The sequence below is a fragment of the Oenanthe melanoleuca genome, chromosome 3, assembly GCF_029582105.1.
Source record: "Oenanthe melanoleuca isolate GR-GAL-2019-014 chromosome 3, OMel1.0, whole genome shotgun sequence".
In the NCBI taxonomy this organism is placed as follows: Eukaryota; Metazoa; Chordata; class Aves; order Passeriformes; family Muscicapidae; genus Oenanthe; species Oenanthe melanoleuca.
The window spans coordinates 100172657-100194956 of record NC_079336.1 but is presented as its reverse complement, the minus strand read 5'-3'; the positions used below and the strand labels follow the sequence as shown (position 1 = coordinate 100194956).

The following is a 22300-nucleotide window of genomic DNA, read 5'->3' as shown; positions in this document are numbered from 1 at the left end:
AAATACTGGCAATGAATGGAAGAATTTGCAAATTCTCCCAGGGAAAAGAAATTATGATCCCATTAACCTACATTACAGCCATCGCCATTAAGAGATACCATTAACCTGCAGCTCCCACACCGCCTTGTCGGAGAGACAACAGTCATCCCTGGAATTCTGGAGATGCTGCAGCCATCCCATAATCGTGGGGTGACTCTTGGCAAACACTATTTAACAGGCAGTGTTGCAGCCAAGTTCTTTGCTGGATTATAAACCCCAATCCACGCAGCCTTTCATGAGCTTCATTTTGGCTGCTCTGCCTCAAACCACACTTGGGATGAGAGCTCCACGACAGGACTGGGGCCCCCCATGCCATCCGAAATTACAGGATTTTTACTGCCTTACTAGGGCAGGAGTGGCCATAATAGATCAATACAGAGGATGATGTGAGTATCAGGAGTTTTAATGGCATGACAGTGTGTGGTAGGAGTTGCTGTTTCACTTTCCAAAGTAACACGTGTGTTTTCAGTGGCTTTTCTTCACACGTTTACTGATATTCAGCCTCCAGAGTGAAAGTGCTCATCAGGTGAATCAGTTGGAGAATTGGAACATTACTGCTTAATATAAAGTGTGTGTGTATATATATATTTATGTATATAGGGTCAATATTCACTTTTCTTAATCTATTCTACTTACTTGACTCATTTGGACTCTGATTACAAATTAACTGTTAAGTCTGCAAATCAAATTTTCATATTTTCAGAAGCTTGAATTTTCCTCAGCTTTTTACTTTGCGCTGTCCTATCTACCAACCCCAAAATTTGCTGCTTTTTTTTTTTTTTTTTTTTTTTTTTTTTTTTTTTTGTGCTTTTGGAGATTTGTTTTTAAACTCAAAGGAAGCAACTGCAGGGAAGTCAGTGTGGTTTTGCAGTAAAGGAGCTGGAGTGGTCCTCAGGACTCATAACCTGACCTATTTCAGGTTTCTAGTGCTCAACAACTTTCTCAACTCTAAAAACAAGCAAATGTGGATGTTGAAGGACACAGTAAAGCAGAAATTTTTTCTCATAGGTTAAAAAAAAAAACAGCCAACAAACCCAAGTAATAGGATGTATATTTATGTAAGAAGAAGTCGGATTTATGAAAAATGCTGCTGTGGATTGCAATTCCACATGAAATGGTCCAGTCTCGGAACAGGAATCATTGGATGCTGACATGTAGTGATGTGCACACTCTCCTGTCTGAGCAGAGTATATTTCTAACTTTGCTCTAATTATCAATCACTTGATTCATGTCAGACCACTCGCATTTAAATCAAGTTTTTTGTGCTATTTAGACAGGTACTCTGTAAACACAGACAGAAGAGATGGTTTCTGGAATGAATGGGAAAGGCTGCCTGAGTGGCTGTCGGAGTCCATGTTCTGTATGAACAAATTAAAAGCAGGAGTCTTTCATGCTAAATTTGTATGGCCCTCTGCACAAATTGCCCGATTTATTTAAGTATTTTCTGGTGGCGAGATGTTTTGGGGCACAAGGACTGATAAGAAGCATTAAATAAAACACTGCGAGCCGAATTTAGGGATAAAAATGAAATTCTTTCTGCGTTGGGTTTGATGTTCTTAATTTAATCCCTGGTGGACAGTAGTCTGCATTACAAACCCTTCACACATAATTTGGCACAGTTTGGATGATTTGCAGTCCCTGCCTGGCTGTGTGTGCAGAGGATGCCCCGAGCAGGTCCTGTGTGACCTCTCCTCTCTCGGGAGGGTGGTCTCCTCAGGTCACCGCCGGGGTCACTGCTGCTGCAGAGCAAGGACGCTTTGACTGCTCCTTTGCTCGTGGGGGCAAGCAGAGCACTTCGATTTCCAGCACTGCTGGTCCCTAACCTTCAGAAGCTTCAGAGGGGGGTGGGGAAGAGATGCCAAAGGAAAGTGCAGGGCAAAGAATGTAAGGAATTCTGCTTATCTGTGACAAGTTTCTAAGCGTGTTTGATTATGGTAATAAGGATACCTCATTAACAAAGGATTTTAAAGGCATGTACGCCATTGATAATCAGTCAAAGTACACCGTGGGTTTTTAACTTTTTTTTCCCCCTCCAATGGGATGTGTTTGAAATACAGCAGCATCTTAGTTAAAATGTGGAATTTCACTTGGTGCAGGAGGGTGGGGCTGTAGCAGCTACTGAAGGAGCTCTATCTCCTGAAGATAAAGTCCCCATCAACAGGAGATGACTGTAAAACATGCACAATTCCCAGTCCTTAGAACTCTCCCTAATTGCAAATCTCCTCATTGTTTTAACTTATCTCTGCCCGTGCTGTGCTGAAATAGTCCTTTGGAGTCCCTAAATGGGATCAAGGGAAGAGAAGGATGGGAATGAGAGCCAATGAGGAACAGAAAGCAAGACAGCCAGAGCAAAGGAAAAGGGGTGGGTGTTAAATGCAGTTGTCCTTTGGCTTCCTGTGAAACTGCAAAACCTTTTGAACACCCTCACTGAGCCAGCCCCAGGGATGTTTTCTGCACCCCTGCTGCATGGGAGGCATCTGGCTTGGTGCTGGTGGGGGTAAAAAGGGAAGAAATGGTGCAGCAGGAGTTCTCCTTCTCTGCTCAGATAATTTCTTGCTGCAGAGTGGCCCAGTGAATGTCCCCCCCACCAGCCTCTGTGCTGATCTCTGTGTTAGGTCCCTTGGCCATCCTCCCCTGCCCCAGGTCCCCACTTGAGTGTGGGACAGAGAGCCACCCCCTGTGCTCGCCCTCTGGCTTGGCCAGCCTGTAGCAGGCAGCTGTTTCCACCAAGAACCATCTGTGGGAATTTGCTCCAGCTCCACCTGATACCTGGAGTATTCCTATTTTTGCATCCTTATCTCCTAATGAGTTTATAATCTAGAACAGAGCAGTGCCCCTGCAGTTCTGCAGCCTTCTTATCAAATGATTTCACTATCAGGCACATTCAGATGACTGACGAGCTGCTTCTGGCCCACATGGGCTCCTCTGTGGGGGCCTTTTTCAGAAGGAATAGACTTGAGCAGAAATTGTGTCATGTTAAAAGGGAGAAAAATGAAACCCACCTATGCATGGGGCTCTTCCAGCTTGTTCCAGGTATAATATTTGAGTGCTGGCTGCCCAGCCCTAAATGTGGTGGATATAACCCAGTATTTTTTCTTCTCTTGCCTTTGGGTTGAAGAAAGCATTTTAATATCCACACACCTCTAATAAACTAAAGCTGTAACGAGGCTCTCTCTATTTGTATTGCTCTTTTGTTGTCTCCTATGTGCATTTACCATTGATTTTTGCCAAACTCCCCTGTACTGTAACTATGCAGTTATAAACTGGTGTTATTGAGGGGAACTGAGGGAAGGGATAGCCATGAAATTACTGGTTGCAAACAAACACTGCAGCTCTATTTGGGCATTTCTCAGAAACACCTGGAGATTACTGCATGCAACCTTCCTAATCAGTAAATCAGCCAGCCACTGATTGTTTCCTTAGCCACATCAGGCACAAATGGAACAGCTGTTTAATTTACCTTTTTTTTTTTTTAATAGTAGGAAATTCATATCCTGAATCATTGATATATTTCTTTTGCAACTTGCTGCCATTAATTCTTTTATTTCCTTTGCTCTCAGTGTTGCCTGCCATAAAAGATAGGAGGGTCTCTGTGTGTGGATGAGGTGACCTGATGTCATCTTTCAGGATGGTGCATGGAAACCAAGTGAAACTCTCTGGAGCTGCACTTGGACATCCTCTCAAAACCTAGGGCTGAGAGGGGGAACGGGGGACACTTGCTAATGTGAGCAGCTCTAGAAACTCCAAAGTTAAATGGCTTCTGTTGGCTTGAGACTGAGCAACAGCCAGCTACAACTGAATGCTTTATTGCCGTCTGGAAGTGTTTATTTTCTGAACATAAATTCAAGGGACAGATTCAAGGCATGTCTAGAAATAAAGCATATCATCATGTGAGCTAAGCTGACAAGGACAATTTACTGTACCCCGCATTCGTTCTGGGCCAATCGGAAGAGAAGAGGCTATTAACATCCTGAAATTCCCGCTGCTCGCTCTGCCTGTCCCTTCACTGAACTCGGGAATGGCATGTGTTAACCCCTTGGGGGCCTCCCTGCACATCCCGGCAAGGGACAGTGCTTTGGGCCCCGAGCCATGTGTCCAGCCCGCACTGGGCAGAGCGCCGGGAGCGCTGTCGGAGGCCAGCACAGGGTTAACTTCTCTCCTGGAGGCGCTGCCGGCGCTGCACACCAGCGCTGACTCGCTCTCTCTAAATGCGAGAGTTCACTGGTCAGCTTGACCTTGAATTCTCTCGCAAAGACAGGAACAAGTTGACATACTGCTCGTGTTTCCAGTGGCTGCAAAGTTCAGGGAGTACAATGAAACTGCGGCTCTCATGCCGCGAGCATCACTTAGGGAAGGGAAGGGAAAGTTCACTTCCTACTTTTTAAAGGCTGCCAGCAAGAAGAGTAACAAAGCCACAAGTCAGAAGGTAAAACACAAAAGGGCACGGCGGCAGATATTGCAGAGGAAAGGTGCCATTCATAGTCAGGAATGTGTTATAATAAAACCCACGAGCAAAAGTCCACAGAGGGCTGTTTGCACAGCAGCACTACAATATCTGCATGTGTCAATAGAGGAAACAGCCTTTACACTGCAGCAGCAACTTTTACCTGCTGCCAGAAGTGTTCCCCCCAGCTTGGTGGGTGTCCTTGGATAGGACAGCACAGCCAGCCCCACTCCAACGTGGCAGCTGAGGGAAAAATGTTATTGTGGCTCTGGACAGGAATTTTCTGCACACAGCACTGCAAAGGCCAATGCAGTTAACTTAACTGGTCTTCAGCTTCTCCTTTTCCTCTGTTATGGATTCAGGACTGCTGATGGCTTTCACAGTAAAAGTCTTGGGCTGGTGCTTCTGATTAATTATTAATGTTTGTCATCTTATTACTTTTTTTTTTTTTTTTTTTTTTTTTTTTTTTTTTTTGTGAGTTTACAGCTGAGGAGCCTGTCTGATTCAGTCCCTGGCATTGCACAGGGCTTTAGTATCACAGCCTTCAGTACCAGACCAGAGTAATGTAAGAAGCACGAGGAATCATTTATCTGGCATGACATATTTTATGCTCTTGTGTAAGTTTTCCTAAGGGACTTCTGAATGTCCTACTGGGTGACTATAAAGACACCAAGGACTCAAAGTCATGGGCATCATCTTTATTATGAGCTCTAAAACACTCAGTACAAAGACAAAGCTGAGTGATTTTAACTTTTCTGAAATTAAGATACTGTATTGTCTCACCAAAGTCCTTCCACAGACCTCTTTAAGAGCAGAATGGTTTGGGGCCAAAATTGATCCTTATCTTCCATTACTTATAGGAATGTTTCTGTGCTTTAAAAATTCTGTCCCCATCTCTTACTTGCAGACTACCCTAATCTCAAATTAGCCTTCTGAGCAAAGGTCAGGAGTGCAGGAGTGCAGGTCCTATTGGTTCAATTAAAGGAAATAACACAAAATCAGACAGGCTATTGCAGGAGTCTTTGTCAACAACTTCCTGAATGCTGAGAGGCTGCTCAGGCATAAGCTGTCTATACAGCCAGATAGTGCTGTTATTAGGTTAGTGTGAGAAATTAAAAATACATATATACATGGCTAACAGATACATTCATCTGATGGCTTTCACAGCAAAAGTCTTGGGCTGGTGCTTCTGATTAGTTATTAATTAATATTTTTTTGTTTTGCTCCTTTTTTGGTGTGTTTACAACTTAGCCTTGCCTTTCTCTTTTTTCTTTTTCTTTTATTTATTTTTTTTTTCCCAGAACACATATAACAAAGCTCAAATAACTATGCAGGAATCTGTTGTACTATTACTCACCTTAATAATGTTCTTAATAATGATGAAATGTTACATTTCCAATAATGTACCAATAAATATTTTGGAGTTAGGGAACTGGCAGGTATGTGGGGAGGGCACTTTGTGTTAACAGCTGGTATATTGTTGTTACACTGATGAAAACTGGGGCTAATGCACTTGTGTAAAGATCTTCTTTATAAAAGTGATTTTTCTTTATTTCTTTCCTTTTTTTTTTTTTTTCGTGTCCTTATGCCTGATCATCTGACCCTGGAGGAGTAGGATGGAAAGATTGTTTAAAGAGCAGAGAACTGTTTATTTCAATTTTCTCCTCTTTTTTCCCCCCTCTGCAGTTCTTTTTACAGGTAAATCGCTCGCTATATGGGAGAATCTCAGAAAGTTCAGAGGTTTGGGGCAGGAAACGCCTCCCCTCCCCCTGAAGTTTGGATTCAGAGCTAAATTTATCTGAATGCTGTCATTTCCCTGCTTTTCCCCCTCTACCTCCTTCATTACATTCCTCTTTCTCCCTCCCCATTCCCAGCCACCCAGATCTTATCCTTTCCTTGACCTGCAGCTCCCCCTCCCTCGCCTGCCACGGCTCTAAAATGTCCGGAGGCCTCGGCTGAAGGTGGCAGCTTCTCCTGGTGGGGCTTTTCTTCATTCCTGAGCTGAAGCATGGCAACAAGTGCTCTGCAATCCCTGTAATCCCTGTGTCCATCAGAGATGCTAAAAGCAGGTTTGGTGGGTGCTAGGAGGGGAGGGCAGCAGTGGTGCCCAGCAGAGCAGCCCGGGCTGGCTCCTGCTTTGCTGGGTGTGAGCATCTGCCTGTGATGCAGAAAAGGGCCCCTGCAGGTACAAACAATGTGATTCAGGCAAAAGAATTCAGAAATAGGTGTTGAAGTTCAGCCAAATTTCCATGCTGCTCCTGCCTTTCCCTGACACATTCTGCACATTTGCATCACTTATCACGATCTTGAACAGCTCTGCCCTGGTAGGAAACACACAAAGTTCAGCAAGAATCCCTCTCTTTTTCCTTTTCCTTTTTTTTTTTTTTCTTTTTTAAATATTATAGTCTTGCACTGTGGCTATTCTAGTTTTTCACAGAAGTGGCAGGCAGCCAAAGACTGGAGTCATTATTTGCAAACTCTAAAAATAGAGTCAAGATTTATAGGAAGAAAACAGATATGTCTTGTTATAAAACCATGAATAAGGATTGGCACAAACATAACGGTTTATTCTTTTTTGATATTGCTTATTGTAAATTGCACTCTATCTTTCTGGGAGATACACCAGATATTTACAGTGCAGGAATGCTTCCTTTGCTTGAAAGTGCTGCAAAACTGCAGTTTAGTTGCTGTAAAGCCTTGATTATTCAAAGGAAGCGATAAGAGATGAGGTAGCCCCTGGGAATTTTGTGCATTGTTGGGGTGGACAGTTTGTTTTAAAAAAAAAGTATTAGTGATCTTCTTCTGCAGGTCACTGCTGATAAAAATTACATTCTTTGCCCAGCAAAAAAGGTGCCTCGTGAGTTGCACTTCTGGTTAATACTGCTTGTTATTGTACACCATGAGCATCACATCCCTGATCTAACTGTGGGTAATAACACTCCCTGCTCTATCTCCTTCCTCATGGGCTCTGGCAGGGCAGCAACAAAGGGAAAAAAAAAAAGGAAAAAAAAGGAGGGAGGAAGTAAGCAGAGGGGAAGAGAGGGAGAGACTTTCACAAAGAGTTAAAAAGGCCTGATGAAATCCTTACAATGTACACCATATGGCTTGACATTTACCAGATTAGTTAAACATTTCTACTGGGGATAAATATTCCTGCACATCGATGTAAAGAAATTGCATGAGACAAGGGCACATACAGCATATTTATGCCATAGAGTAATCTTTTTTTTTTTTTTTTTTTTTTCCCCCCCTTCCCCTTGGCTAGCTGAATTCAGGTTACAGAGCATGTGAGGGACAAGTGTACTAACCCCAAATAAACCCCAGTTCTGTGCACTCCTGAGCTGCTGGTGGGGTGGCTTCCAGCATTGCCCCAAACACACCTCAAAAGCCTCCCCCCAAAAAAAGTTTTGAATGAGCAATCTTGCTATAAAAAAATACCAAAACCCCAACTCTATAGGAAGGCTGAAGCATTAAAGTTTGTCAAAATCCATCTGAGCACCCTCGGATTGCTGTGGAAGATGACTGTGATGGCTGCCAAAGAGATTTGAGCGCGTTGATGCAGAGGAGGTGACTGCTGGTGCCCGTGTCTGGTGCAGCCTGCCCCGCTCCTTGGTGAGCAGCCCTAAAGCCACAGATTTCATCTCATCTTTGCAAAGGCTAACATTTGTCTGCTGTCATCTTAGTGAGATTGATGGCAGGCTGGGGTGGGGAGGAGGAGGGGGAGCGCAGCGGGAGGAAGGCTGATCCCCACAGCCCCGAAGGTTGGGGCCAAGCCCGCCCAGAGTCGCTGTCCTGGACTCCCTGGTCAGCTCTGGCAGTAGTGGCAGGGACCTTTTCCTGCACCACTTCAGCAGGAATTGCAGGACTCTGAGACAGGAAGGCAGCACTTTGCACCTTATGTATCTTAATAGATTATTCACGTCACAAGCAACACAGGGCAAAATGTTATGACAACCATAAGAATGTAGTTTACTGTGGCTTAATGTGGCTGGGCAGCAGAGGGTAAAGCTATCAAAAATATTTTATTTTTTTTTTAAAGTTTCCAAGAGAAACTAACCAGTGTGGACATGCAGCTATTTTTATTCAAACTCCTGAATTTTGGCAAACTCTTTCCAGGCTATAGCAGAAAAGGTTTACTCTTTTTATTAGTAGTAGTAATGTCCCAGTGCCAAACTAAAAATCAGACACCTTCCCACTTGGAAGCCTTCTCACAAGCTGATGTAAAAGGGGAATCTTCTGCAAAGGACACATGTCCCAGGCTGGGCAGCCAGTTGCTGGCTGCAGCATATAATGTGCCTTGGAAAAAAATGGGCTTTCACACTTGTACAGGATGAAGTCCATGTATCCTTCTCCATGAATGAATGAGTGACTGTCAATGCTGACATTTGATCTTACCTCAAAATCCTAGGGATTTGCCTTTCACCGGGCACATGTAGGGATCTGTGTATACATGGGATATGTATACAGGGATATACGTACACATGGAGGGATCTCAGCATTTCTGAGAAAGAAATGCAGAGTGAATGAGTTATTTACTGCCCTTATGGAGAAACATACCTGCAAATCTTAATCCCAATATTAGACTGGAACCCACTGAGGCAAGGGCTGGAAGCATCCCTAGATCCTCTCCGGGAGCTGAAGGGGAGACGGGTGCACGAGCCAGTAACTCTAACAAGCTGGAATTCAAAATATGCCTGACCTAAAACCTTGGGCTGGGACATGTACAGGCCTGGGGGGAGAGCTCAGCTCCAGCCCCTCGTGTCGAGATTCACAGAGATTGACGCCGTGTGGATTTTAACCACCCAAAAGGAGGTGGCGTGAGGACGGGGTTCAGCCGCAGACAGGGAAAAACGCGGCGGGGAGTGCGAGCAGGAGGAATGCCCTTGTTCTTGGGGATGGGGAGGAGCAGGGACTCGCACCTTGTGCGGGCTGGACAAAGAGCGAGACGCAGAGATAAATAAATACCTGCGCCCAGCAAAATGAGAACGGATAACGGATTGGTGCCAGCCGCACTACATTTCCTCCTGGTGATGAAGGGCTAGGAGCGAGCTATAGATCTTTCCTGGCGATAAGAACACAGATTTCCTTCCAAATCATTTATCTGTAAGATATTATTTTGGTCTGCGTTGGTATTAGTCGGGCTCTTTGCATTCCCATCCTGGTCTTTAGCAGGTGACAACACGGTAGGGATCCCAAAGGTTCTGTCTGCAGCTCCCATGGATGAGGTGTTGCTTTTCATCACTGGGAGCCGGGAAGAAAACGGGAATGTTTATCCAGGTGTCTCAGGTGATGGTGATATGGCTATTTATGCACGACCAGGGCTTAAATCTTGCTTTGTTCGGGCCCTTAATGTACAAGAAGCATTGCTGAGAGTGTTATAGGATCTGTTACTGCTCTGGGATAGAATTAACTTGAAAAAAACCGCAAATATTCACACGGGTGGTACGACAGGTGTGCGCAAGGGCAGGGGAGAGAAAACGCAGCGTGGTTGTGCCAGCTGGGAAAGATCGGAGCGCCGGGTTTGATAGTGAGGGGAAACGGCTTTTAAACTTTTACATTATTTTGTTGACAGTGTTATTATCATTGCTGAGGAGACAATTTTGTGTAATTTAGCAAATGCCCGTTTCTCGGCCGGCGGGGCGGGGGCCGCGGGGGGCGGCGCGCGCCTGCCCTCACGGCGGTGCCGCCATCTTGAGGAGAGGGCGGGAACGGCCGGGGCGGGGACAGCAGCCGAAACAAGGGAAAAAAACCACAAAATAAAATAAACTGGGGCCAGACCGGGTTTGGGGCTGTGGGGTGAGGGGTTTAGGGACAGGCAGCTGCCATGCCCCAGCGTGAGGGCTGTGTGTGGGCAGAGCAGCTTGCGGGACAAGGGGTCCCCGGGGTGTTTTCACATGCTGTAACCTCAGCCTTTGCTGTCTCACTTAAACCTTTTCTTTTGGATCTTCAGAGAAACCTTTGCAGTGGTCAGTAAATCCTAATGTTGCGCTTGCCCTGGTTTATGAGATTTCCAGGAGATTTGTCACTTGGTGGATCAAGCAGCTCCGAGGGCACAGGTTTGAGCTGACGGGGGAGGACTCCACTGTCTCCATCTTGTTAAAATGAGCTTCGGGTTCAGTACATGAACGTGTTAATAAGGGAGCCCTGTGTTCCCACACTGCTCCTAAAGGCGTTCTCACACTGCTGACCTGACCCCCTTAATCCTGGCTTTCCTGGAGGAAAAGCTGATCCATCAGGCCTCCCGTACCTAAAATGGGATGAGAGGGAGTGATGGGCCTGTTTGAATGCTGGTGTTTCTCAGCTACCTCAAGCAGCCTTGTTCTTTTTGTATTCATCGCTTATTTCCCTGGAAAGGAAAAAAAAAATGGAAAAAAAGAACCCTCTAGATGTGAGGGCTCAAATCACTGAAGATGAGAAGCAGCAAAAGGAAATAAAGAGGTCAAACACCTAAGTTAGCTTATGATTAAAAAGAAATTAGTGGGGCTATTTTTAATTTGTTTAAATATATTACTTTCTATTAAAGAGGTCTTTATATTTCACTGAGTATGAGATGAAGTGTGTCACCAGAGGAAGATTTTTTTTCAGTTTTAGTATCTTTTCTCTTCAAAGATTAGAAGTGCGATGCCACTGAAGTCACAGCTGTGGAGGCAGCAGGAACGGCAGCGATGAAGGACTTTCCCTGCACAGTACACCACAGCCACCTCCTAGCTGGTTTGCAGGAAATCAGGGAAGAGGGATGCAGACTGAATAACAGGTATATTGTGGGGAGGTCTGTGGCACCACACAGCCCCCCAAATACTCGACCTCAGAGTGTTGTGCAGCCTTGAGAACCAAAACTCTCTCTGCCCTCAGAGTCACCCCAAGGTGTTGGTTCCCAGCCCATCTGGGAGCCCCCTTGGAGGCTGGAATGCATCTCGGATCTGAGTTTAGCTGCCAGATCTTACGTCTTCTTTTTTTGTTAAATCTGCTAGACTATGGGTATTTTCAGGCTGCAGCTGACAAAAATTAGAAAGGATAGTTGTAAATGAAGTTTTTTAATGCCAGAAGTCTATGACTGAGCTTTTATAATCAGTGCACAAGCTGAATGGTGATCCAAGTGTTCCAAGGCTTTCCATGAGATTGCTGGCTTTTCCATTTTTTCTTTTCTTTCTTTCGTTAAATGAGGTTCCTTGAGAATAAACACAGCAACTGGGTGAGACTGCAGACCTGTGAGGCTGTGAGGGAAATACACCATAAGGTTTGAATAAAAATAATAAAATGTTTGGTTAGGAATTTGTCACAAAGCTCCAAAACAATGCAAACACCCTCAGTCTCTTTTGTTCCCAGCTGGGAAGCCAGGCCAGAGTCACTGAACATTTCACCAAGTCTTGCTAACCTTCTGAGCTGAGTTGTGAGAAATTGTTCTTGACATCACATGAGCTGGGCCACAAGGCAGGACTAATGTGATATTTGCTGTCGAAGGTTTCCTAGGAAACATGCTACTTAGAGCACTCAGCCCTTCCTGCCACCCTTCCCTCATCCTCCAGCTTCCCTTGCTCCCACAGGTTCTGCAGGGGGCAGGGATGTCCCCTCTGACCTCGGGACACCCTGGGCACAGACCTCTCCTCTTCCCAGCTGAGCACAGAGGGAAGCTCACCCACCTAATTGCCCTTTTCCCTCTGATTTATCTCTTTTTTTGTTGTTTTTTTCCCAGCACTCTGCGGTGGGAGAAGTGGGAGAAACTAAGCTACATCCTGCAAGACTGAAGATGGAGAGGAGGAAGTTTGAGCCTTCTCAGTGAACTTAGGCTTTCCTGCCATGGGGGAGCTGGTGGAAAAAGGTTAGGAAAACCAGCAGATAACTCACAACTTGACTTGCCACCTATTTTGCCAGCAGTTTGAAATGCAGTTGCTGCTATGGTACATAACCCATGAGAGTTTTTCAGCAGAATGGGGTTCCCCAATTCCTTCCCATAATTTCACCTGGTAGGTGCTGTCCTTGGCATCAGCCCCACAGAGGATCCCTGCAATCCAGGCCATTTCAGCTTGGCCATTTGGAGCAGCAGGAGAGTTCCCATTGAGGATGGGATGAATGGAGTCGGTTCACACATGTTAACCAAATGCAAATCCTTAGATGGAAACTCATGGTCAGCTTTTTCCACTGCTATTTTCAGAACTTCCACAAAAGACCGTGCTGTGATTATATGTATTCATGATATGTATATCATGTATTCAGCTCAAACAATATTTGAATGATGCATTTAGAATTCTTCCTAAAAAAGGACCATGCTTCTGTAAACTGCATCATATTTGTAAAAAGAGGGGAAAAAAATCTAGCTTGCTTTTCCTTTCTTCCTCTCTTTCTTTTTAATATATCATTTCATAAGGCTGTAAGAATTGGTGTTAATGCCACATTACACACAGACACACTTCTACATAATCATATGCATTTGCCTGTATTCCATACATAAACAACCCTATGGAATCCCGACTCTTCATTGTTAACTTTGTCTCCATATTTTTCAAAGCAAAGCAGCTCTGGGTGTCAAACAGTTGCTTTTTTCACTCTCGTGCACTGGGCTTTGTGGAAAATGTAGTCAAACAAATAACGCATTGGGAGTTTTGAGGGTTGGCTGGGTTTTTTGGTTTGTTTTCTTTTTTGTTTGTTTGTTTGTTTTGCCATTATTGGGATTTTTTTTTGGTGTTTTTGCCTTTATTTTTGAGTTTGGTGGTGGTTAGTTGGATTTTTCGGTAACTTTTTAATATATTTATTTTGGTTTTTATACCTGGCCATTTATAACTAAATCTTTTCCCTCTTGCCTTCTGCACTGATAAAACACCATGTTTATGACTCTGTCATGGAGTGTCCTTCACATTGCCAATATTGATTTCCCCAGCCCCTGGAAGGCCCAGAATGTCACCTCCATGACACTCCCTGAAGCCACTGGCTTGGAAAACAGGAGCACTGAGGTTGTTGTTGCCAGACACTGGTTTCCTGGGTGGTGGAAAGGAGACAAGTAGCCCCAAGTCACTAGGCTGATTCACCTCTCTTGGCAGTGCTGTTCCCTTCACCTCCTGCATGTCTGTGTAGTGAAGCTGCCTGGCCAACATGCCCCATGTGCCTTGTCTGAGTAATCAAAGTGGAAAAGAAATTCCATTCTGGATTATTTAGCTCTACCTTCGGTTTCTGGTGGCATCCCAAAGATTGGGGTGGCTTTTGGGCTGGCTTTTCAGCATGCCTTCAGGTTCAGGAGAGCAGTGCCTGCTGGGCCCTGCAAAGCAAGTGGCAAATCTGGGCAGAACTGGGGTCTCTATGGCCAGAGAAGGAAAATCAGTAGCACTCTTCTCTTTCTGTTCCAGTCCAGAAAAGAATCCTCCAGGTGTGAAGTTTGATGTCAGTCAGCTTCAGAGAAATGACACCAGCTGAGGATCTGCAAGCAAGTCTCAGGTCTGTACCAATCTCTCAGATTAGCACTTTTCTCTGTAGAGTCACTTTTTCTTTGCATGGAATCATGATTTGCAACTCAGCCTCTGCCTGTGAGATACCATCATGAAACCACATTGCTCACAGAAGGCAGAACCTTTCTATGTTATTAGAAATGATAACCAACATGTGAGTTTCTGGTGGTCATGCAGAGCATTTGTTGTTTTCAGAGCACTCTCAGAACATCAGTCCTTGTGGCACCATGTGTAATGCATGTCAGGGCTATTGTTAAACCCCACTGCCAGCTGAGGGAGGGAGGAAAGGAGATAAAAAACCACAGCTTGAGTTATTGTTGGAGACAGGACTGGAACTCAGCATTTCCTGGGCAGATTACCACCCTTCACTTCTCCCTGAGCTGGTATAATTAGCAGTGTCCTGGATCTCTCTTATTCCCATGCAAGCACACATCTGAATGCATTTTTCTTTGAAATTGTCTGTCCTGGGGTCATTTGTGTTGTGCACTTCAGGCTGTTGATGATCTGTTGTCTGCAGTGAAATGCTCACTGGTAGACTGTAAATCACGAAGAGATGCAAAGGCATCCATTTGTTACTACTGATTCAATCTCTGTGGGTTTCTGGAATGGGCTACCTGTAAAACTTTGGGAGCCAAGTCTCAAAAAAACCCCAGTCCTTTGTGGCTCTTTAATTTTTTTGTTCTTGGCTGCTAGCCATGCAGACGGATGTCTTACATCCTTGAGATGAACTTAGTGCAGTCCTCATTGACCTAGCAAGCCATTTTTTCCCTGATGACAAGCTGGGATCACATTTTGTAATGACTGCTGCAAGATTGTCTTGTTAGGGAAAGGGCTAAGGTGGGATAGTCTTTAATGACAATGAAAGCACCTCATAAAACCTGATTCTTCGGTTTTACAGGCATGGCTGTAAGAATTTTAGCCAATGCAGACTTAGTAAATCAGTCAGTCAAAAATTATATCAGTTGAAGTATAATGTTCTTGGCAGTCCAAAAACCTGAACATGTAGGTGATTTGGAGGGCATTTTGTTAACTCTTTAATTGGTCGTTTGAGTGCTGGAGGCAGTAGCTAATTGCCTGTAGGTCAGAGTAGTCCTAGAGCTTAGGTAAATGTGTATTGTCATATGTCACATTTTCATATGGCTCCTTTGCACAGGTTGGTAAAAATGATTGCTGCGTAATTAAAATTAAGACAAGGTGGGAAAAGTGATTCAATTAAACCCCTGAAGCCATTGCACAAATTATCTGAAGTACCAAAAACTAATGAATAGTTAAAACTAGTTTTATCTTTTTACTCTTCGTTCCTGAATCCTGAGGGTATCAAAATGGCTGAAGTCTCTCTCAAAGTTCTCAGAGGTGAGTTTTTGGGTGGGCAGTGGAAGTATGAGTCAGCACAGAGGAATCCAGGCCTTTTAAAGTACCAGCACACAGAAACTTTGTTACCTACTTGTTTGGAATTGAAAATAACCAGACCTTACGCACAAGAGACCTTTTGGTTTCTCCACCAGCCCAGAATTATTTTGAAAACATCTGCAATATTTCACTCTGCATGCAGCAGGTATTATATACCAGGGAGGGTGATGACAGTAAAAATAAATGAGATATGTTGTAACCAAAACATCCCAAGTTTTACATCATACATTTCCCAAGCCTAGCAAGCATCCTGTGCTTTGACTTGAAGGCTGAGGGCATGTGGTAGTTTTACAAATGTCTATTAGTATTAACAAATGTGTTCCATTATTAGACAGTGTGCCACTGCCCCAACCTCCCAGTGCAAGAGGTGAGTTAATATGGCTTATAAAATATAAGAGTGCTGCAGGCACAAACTGTGGAAATCAGAGCCCTGGCTAAGCAGGAGGTCTCATTACTTTTTGTGGGACAACTTACTAGAGGCCTGAACATGAGCATTAAAGCTGGCTCCCAGCTAAGGCTTTTTATGGTTCCTGTCCTTTCCCAGAGCCATACAGCTCTAGGAGGTTTAGAGCAGCAAGGTCTGCCCCTTTGGATACTGGCAGTGTGCTAATTCTGACCAGGTTTAAAATGAGAGAGTTGAGATGGGCATGTTTGCACTGTCCCTTTGCTTTTTAACACAACTGTTGGAGCCTGAAACTAGCAGGGCACTGAGGAGCTGAGCTCTTGTTGCTTTTTGGGGTTGTCTTTAGTTTTAATTTTTAGTTTTTTCTTGCATGGCTCCATGCTGGTAGCTATAAACCTCCATTTCTTGGAAACAAGAGTGTTTCTTGGCCAGGTTTGCCAGGACTCTGAGTGTCTGCACAGAGAAGACCCAATGTGTTGGAACTGTATAAAACAGTGCATCTTTCAAGGAAGTAAAGAAGTCTGGTTGCTCTTCATTAGAACAGATACTGCCCTGCAAGATTCCTAAAATACACCCTGGTAGGGACTGTCTCCAGCCATCCACGTGGAGGTGTCTGGAGACATTTCCCCCAGAGGGATGGTGTGGATGCATGGATGAGGAACACAGTGCTTTCTTGTTCTTCCACCTCTTTGGAACTGCTTCTCACCCTGCATTTGAAACAGTTAAAAACCCTCTTCTGATGCTTATCCAAACTTGGACAGAAGCCTTAAATAGGAACTAATTTACTGTCACAGGTAGCATGTTCATCTTAGTACTAGCTTTATCAAACCCAAAAAAAAAAAATCCCTGCTGAGGACCAGGGTGATTGAGGGAATAGTAGGTTATGAAAACATGATGATGTCAACTCACTAGATGTGTCTTTCATTAATGGTTAAAGCTTCTGTAGGTAGAAAAAATAAACCTTCCTAAAGATTTCTGTGGATCAAAACCCCAAGAGATGAGGAGAGCAGAGAAAAAGGAGAAAACCCAAGCACAGGAGGTGTTCAAATCACGTGGACTCTCTGCTTTCCCATGCTTCCTAGTGGAAAAGCAAACAGCCAGACATTGTCAGGAGTGTCCTAAAAAGTCAAAATGTGAGTGGACAAGTTGCAGTCTCCCCCCCAAAACATATTTTTCAGTCTTTTTTGATGTGTGTTCAGCCTAGACTGCTGGTAGTCAGAGACAAAATTTCCACTGCCTATGATTCAAGAAAAACACTGCTTATGTCATTAAACAGAGTGTTTTTCTGTAGCCTTTTCTGTATGGTGTTGGCTTGAGACCACCCAAATGCCAGGTGAAGCAGTGCTTGGGACAAGCTGAGCTTTTCCTTCCCCTCCAAGGCACAAGCAGCAGGCTGCAGCTGATTTCATAAATGCAGAATGATATTTTTAGGAGGCTACCAACAAAAACCAGGTTATGGGATGGGCTGTTGTGGATTGCACCAAGAGAGTGCTGAAATTCCTGCCCTGTGTATGGAATGTGGAAATGACCCAAGAGTGTTTGGGATGCATTTGTGAATTTCATGTATGTGTATAGTATTATGTTTGTAGAGATGTATATGGTAACACCATGCAGGACTAAAATGAGACATAAAAGTTGTCAAAAGACATTATGTGACACATTCACAATTTTTCCTCTGGGTACAGAGAGTGAGTCAAGGTCGTGGCACCAAATTAATCTTTCAAAAGTGCCTCATTTCACTGACTGTGGAAGGCTTGGACCACTGCCTTGTATTTACTATAAAAATACATATTTTAAGCTATTTTAAAAAAAACCAATAATATTTTGATTTGTTAATATAGACCTTTTCAAAGAAAAAAATGCAAGCTTTTGCCACCAGCCAGGTCCATTCCCATGTCATACCCTGCAAATAACAAGTGCATGAAAAAAGTTTAAAACTTGGATTGAGGAATGCAGCCAGGGTTGCTGGTTCAGGAGCCAGGAGCACAACCCCTGCCTGCTGGGCTTTGTGGAGAAGACCTGCACTATCAAAGCTCTGGAAGGTAAAGGAATGCACTAGGGCTTTGAAGAAATTCTTTTAAAAGCCTCTGGAATTACAAAGACGGTGAGAAAGGCTTTCCACAGAGTCTCTGGAAATGCCCTGTGAGTCACTGGTGGGTTCCCCTGGGAGCTGAAGGAGGCAGCAGGAAGCTGGTAATGGCCTATTAAATTTGATAGGACGTGCTTTGGTGGTAGGTGGTGGGACCATGTGTTTGCACCAGTGAGCAGCACAAGGATGTGCACACTGTGCTTCCTTTGGGGTGCATTTTCCCTGTTTTTAATACCTGAGATAAACTTAAGCCTCATTTCCAGTCAGTCTAGGGCCCACCATCCTCGTGTTATCCCAGGGAGCACACCCCTTGCTCCCAGTAATTCCATGTGCAAGGATCAAAACCTTGGACTGCTCTAGGCAAGAGTTTCAGCCCAAAACAAAGGGCAGGGATATGAGATGTTCCTTTGGCAGTGGGGTTGCCCAGGGATACATCTGGAAGGGAAGGTCTGCTCTGCCATGGCTGGAGCTATTTCAGTGATGTTACAGCCTTTCCAAGAGGATAAAGTTCTCTGGGTGTTCCCACCTTCTCCTGGCTTATACACAAGGTGACAGCAAGGCTGAAAAAGCCCTGCTGGATGCCCAGAAAGGGACAAAGTTAGTAATGACAAGTGTGCAAAAAAAGATTAGACATGAATAGAATTGGATTGATTGCCTTAGACAACTTTATGGCTTTGCTTTCCTTCCTAAAGTTTTGGTTTTTTGTTTTTTGTTTTTTTTTTTTTTTTTTTTTTTTTTTTTTTTTTTTTTTTTTTTTTTTTGGTTTTTTTTTGTGGGTTCTTTTTCAGTAAAATAAATCACAGGTCACGAGATAGCACTATGCAAATATGTCAGAGTATTTTTGGTGGCTCACAATTAGCCTTGATAACCCAGAGGATGGAGGCTGGCATGTGCCATGGGTGGAGTCAGGGATACTGTGCATCTTTGTGTCTGTGGACGTGTGACAGATTTCTTCAGTCAGATGCAGGCCAGGCTGAATTTAGCCACCTTGGCCTGGATATTATCCATGTGGCTAAAATTGCCAGATCATTTACCCTGGAAATTATTGCAGTGCTGTACTGCCAAATGCACAGTTGTATTGTTCCTTTGCTTCGTGCTGTTGGGTGTTAAATGTACCTCTGAGCCTTAAGCAAGTCTTGATTGAATGTTTTTTGTTTACAAGAAATTATAGAGGGGAAGAGGAATCTTTCAGTGTCCTTTCAGGATCTACCAAAACCTTTGTCATTTATTTGTAGCTTAGGTAGCTGTGACTTAAAGGGTGAGAAGCAAGTAAAAGGGCTTATGTAAGAGTTCAGATGATGGATCACTTGAATTTATAGTGGGAAATCTGTGAAGGCTGGAGCGGGAGCCAGAAAACTTTAGGATTTTCTACACACAACAAGAGATCAATGACTAACCCAAGTTTGTGAGCCATAAAATGAGCAGGCTGTTTAGACCTTAGGTAGGTGGTGACAATAAATCTCCTGATGATGTGGAGATGAAGGTTCTCCTGTCCCTACCTACAGCAACAGCTGTTTGCTTGGCAATATGTACAGAGAGACTCTGCTGTGCTAAAAACCCCTGTCTTGTGCCATTGGAATGCTGAGACCGTCCAGGCTGGGAATTGTGGGACTCCATTTTTAAAACATGAGCATGTTCAGGTATCCCTGAAGAGCAGCCATTTGGGGCACCACATCTTCTGGAGAGCTGTCAGGATCTGCATGCTTGAGAGGCATCCCAAGCTAGGGAGGAGATGTTTGTTTTCCAATTAGCTCTTGTCAAAGGAATAGAGCTACAAGAACGAGCCCTCCATCAGGAAAATGACTGTAAATGACAAATTCTGCACTGTTGCTCCCAAAGCAGAGAGATTCATTCTGTTAGGGTCACCCATTCTGCAACAAAGCTTTTCTTACAATTTCATGAGGAGATAGCCTTATGTCTCTGTGGGGAAAGGTTCATCTCTCCATGCAGTGCTCCTTTTGGGTAGGATGAGCAAAGCAATTGCCAGGATTCTCCTGGAGAAGCCAGCCCTCTCTGGGAACCAGCCCTGCCCTCCAGGGAGAAGCTCTGTTCTCTTCAAACCACACTTCACTGTGCACTTGCAAGGCAAAGATGGGCATGACACAAACCTACATTTCATTCAATAAAACCTCAACACAGAGAAGAGATATAATGTCCTTTTTTGTTTGTTACACAGAAGAGAACAGAGGCTTGCAGGTACCACCTTTTTTTTTTTTTTTTCTTTTTTCTTTTTTGGCTTTTGCTGCCATTTTTCCTCTGTGGAAAGAGGAAGACATTCTGGCTCTAGTTGCAGCTTTTTTCACTATTACCAAGAAGAAAACTTCCATTTTCCAGCTGCACTTGAGGTCCAAGGTCCAGCTCAGTTTCCTTCAATATTTTCTGACTTTCTGACATGATCATCTCTTGTCATGATGAGCATGAGAAGGAAACCAGGAAGGGCAGTCCACCTTTCCAAAGCAAACTCTTAAGGCTCTTTCCTGAAATTCTCATAAATTTGGGTCAAGGTTTATTGCCAGGTTGAATTACAAACATGCATGGCTCTAGGTGCCTGCTCTGTTCTGTGCTGCCTGCTGCTGAACCTTGGAAGTCTCTGTTAAGAGCTTGCAAACCAGAGTAATCCCACTGCTGTCTTGCATGGATTCAGCCTTGGCTCATGGGAATAGACAGTCAGGGTGCACATCCCAGGTCTGTTTGAAATGCTGCAAAATACAATATTGCTTTTCACCCCTTTTTTTTTTCCTTTTCCCAGCACAACAGCACTTTTTAGCCTCCTTTCCCCTCCATCTGGCACTTGCCTCCTTCCTCTTTCCCTGCAGCCCACAGAGGTTTGCTGCTCTGGGAGCTGCTGCCCTGGGCCCCAGATGCTGTTGGATAAACAGGGACTAATCTTGGAGATCAGGGAAGCCGTGGTTTTCCTCGGAGCTCTGTGGTGAGGTGCCCTCTGGCAGCGAGGCCCCTCTCCCCATCCACCCCTTTTCCTGCATCCCTGCACTCAGAGTGAGAGCTGGCTGTGGGAGCAAAGATCATCAGATCCAGTTACAAATGAAAAATGGGATGGGTCAGATGGATTAGACAGAAGATGGATTGATTGTTCTTTGTTACTTGAGTAACTTGAATTTTTAATAGTAACTTGAATTTTTAATAAATCTAAGATTTTTTTTTTGTTTGTTTCATCTTAACTGGTTAAAGGTAAATATCTGCAACTTTAGCAATACTGCTTTGTTCTGACTGGACACTTGGTACTTTTCATTTATGGAACAAAATACTGTACACACCCTTCCAGCCCAAATATGAGTGTTCTTTCTAAAATTTTCTTTCTAGGAATGAACACCCCCATAACAGCCATTGCTGAAATGTTTGCAGTAGACAAACACAAAAGGGCTGTAAAGGCAGCCAGAGATCAAAATCAAAAGAAAGATTCTCAAAAATGTTTGGCACTGTTTGCTCACCTTTGGAATATACATACTGTTCCTCTTCTTAACATATTTTATTTTATTTTTTTTAGTATAGCTGGTGAGCTGGTACTTCTTCTGCTCAAGCTGTCTCTAAACTTATATTTCCAACAGTGGCAGCAGATTATGAGACGATACTTATAGAAATGACATTATATCATTCTTTAAAATACCCATCCTGAAAGGCAAAATCTGGAGAAATTATAGGACTAAGAGGCCTCCTTTAAGAGGCAGAAACTATTTTAACTTGTTATTTTTAGAGCTCTGCAAATCACATATTTTTCTCTTCACTGGCAATTCAAAAAAAAAAAAAATGGAAATTGTAATAAGTTTAAAAAAAAAAGAATCCTTCACAACTTTTTTTCTATAAAATGGAAAGTTGAAATATGTCATTTGTGGGCAAATGAGATGCTTCACTTTAATTTCACCCTTTTTATTTTAGTTCCTTTTCTTAGGTGATAAAAATTAGACACAGAATGGTCTGTTTTGAGCTGACTGCTCATGTGGATGGTTCTTGGCCAGGACAGCTGTGTCCTTAGTTGGCTGATCCATTGTAAATGTTCCTGTGCCTCTGTGGACCTTGCATCCACCTCCACCACGCACCACAAAGAGTAAAAAAAGATTTGGTGTGGAATGTCTCCGAGGAGTGATGCTGATACCTCCTGGGATTGTGGGCATTATCCTTGATCACTTTCCAGGGATGGGAAGTGCTGTGTGGGGAGTCCCCCATGCCCTGGGAGGTGCTGGATCACCCAGCTATGGAGCATCCCTACCTGGGGAGTCCCCATGCCTATGGAGTATCCCTAGGGATGAGGGGGGGATTCTGCCCTCCCATCCTTCCTGTGCTCTGCACAGGGTGAGTCCTGGGAGCAGCTGCTCCTGCAGTGAGGAGATGGGGCTGGAATCAGAGCAAAATGCTCTGAAACCTTCTGGCATTAAGGAAGGTTGAGCACTGAATTTGTTTTGATGAGGGAATGTGGAAGATACTGGTAACAATCAGCCACTAAAATCTGATGCTGTAGGAAG

At 44.0% G+C, this 22300-nt stretch overlaps 1 long non-coding RNA gene across 1 annotated transcript in view; it reads left to right on the top strand.

The window, feature by feature from the left end:
- Positions 1-13827: 13827 nt before the first annotated feature.
- Positions 13828-22300, top strand: part of LOC130251745 (uncharacterized) — a 37436-nt gene continuing 28963 nt past the window's right edge. The window contains exon 1 of the long non-coding RNA XR_008840221.1: positions 13828-13909. This is a non-coding gene — a long non-coding RNA (uncharacterized LOC130251745). The remainder of the gene's footprint in view (positions 13910-22300) is intronic.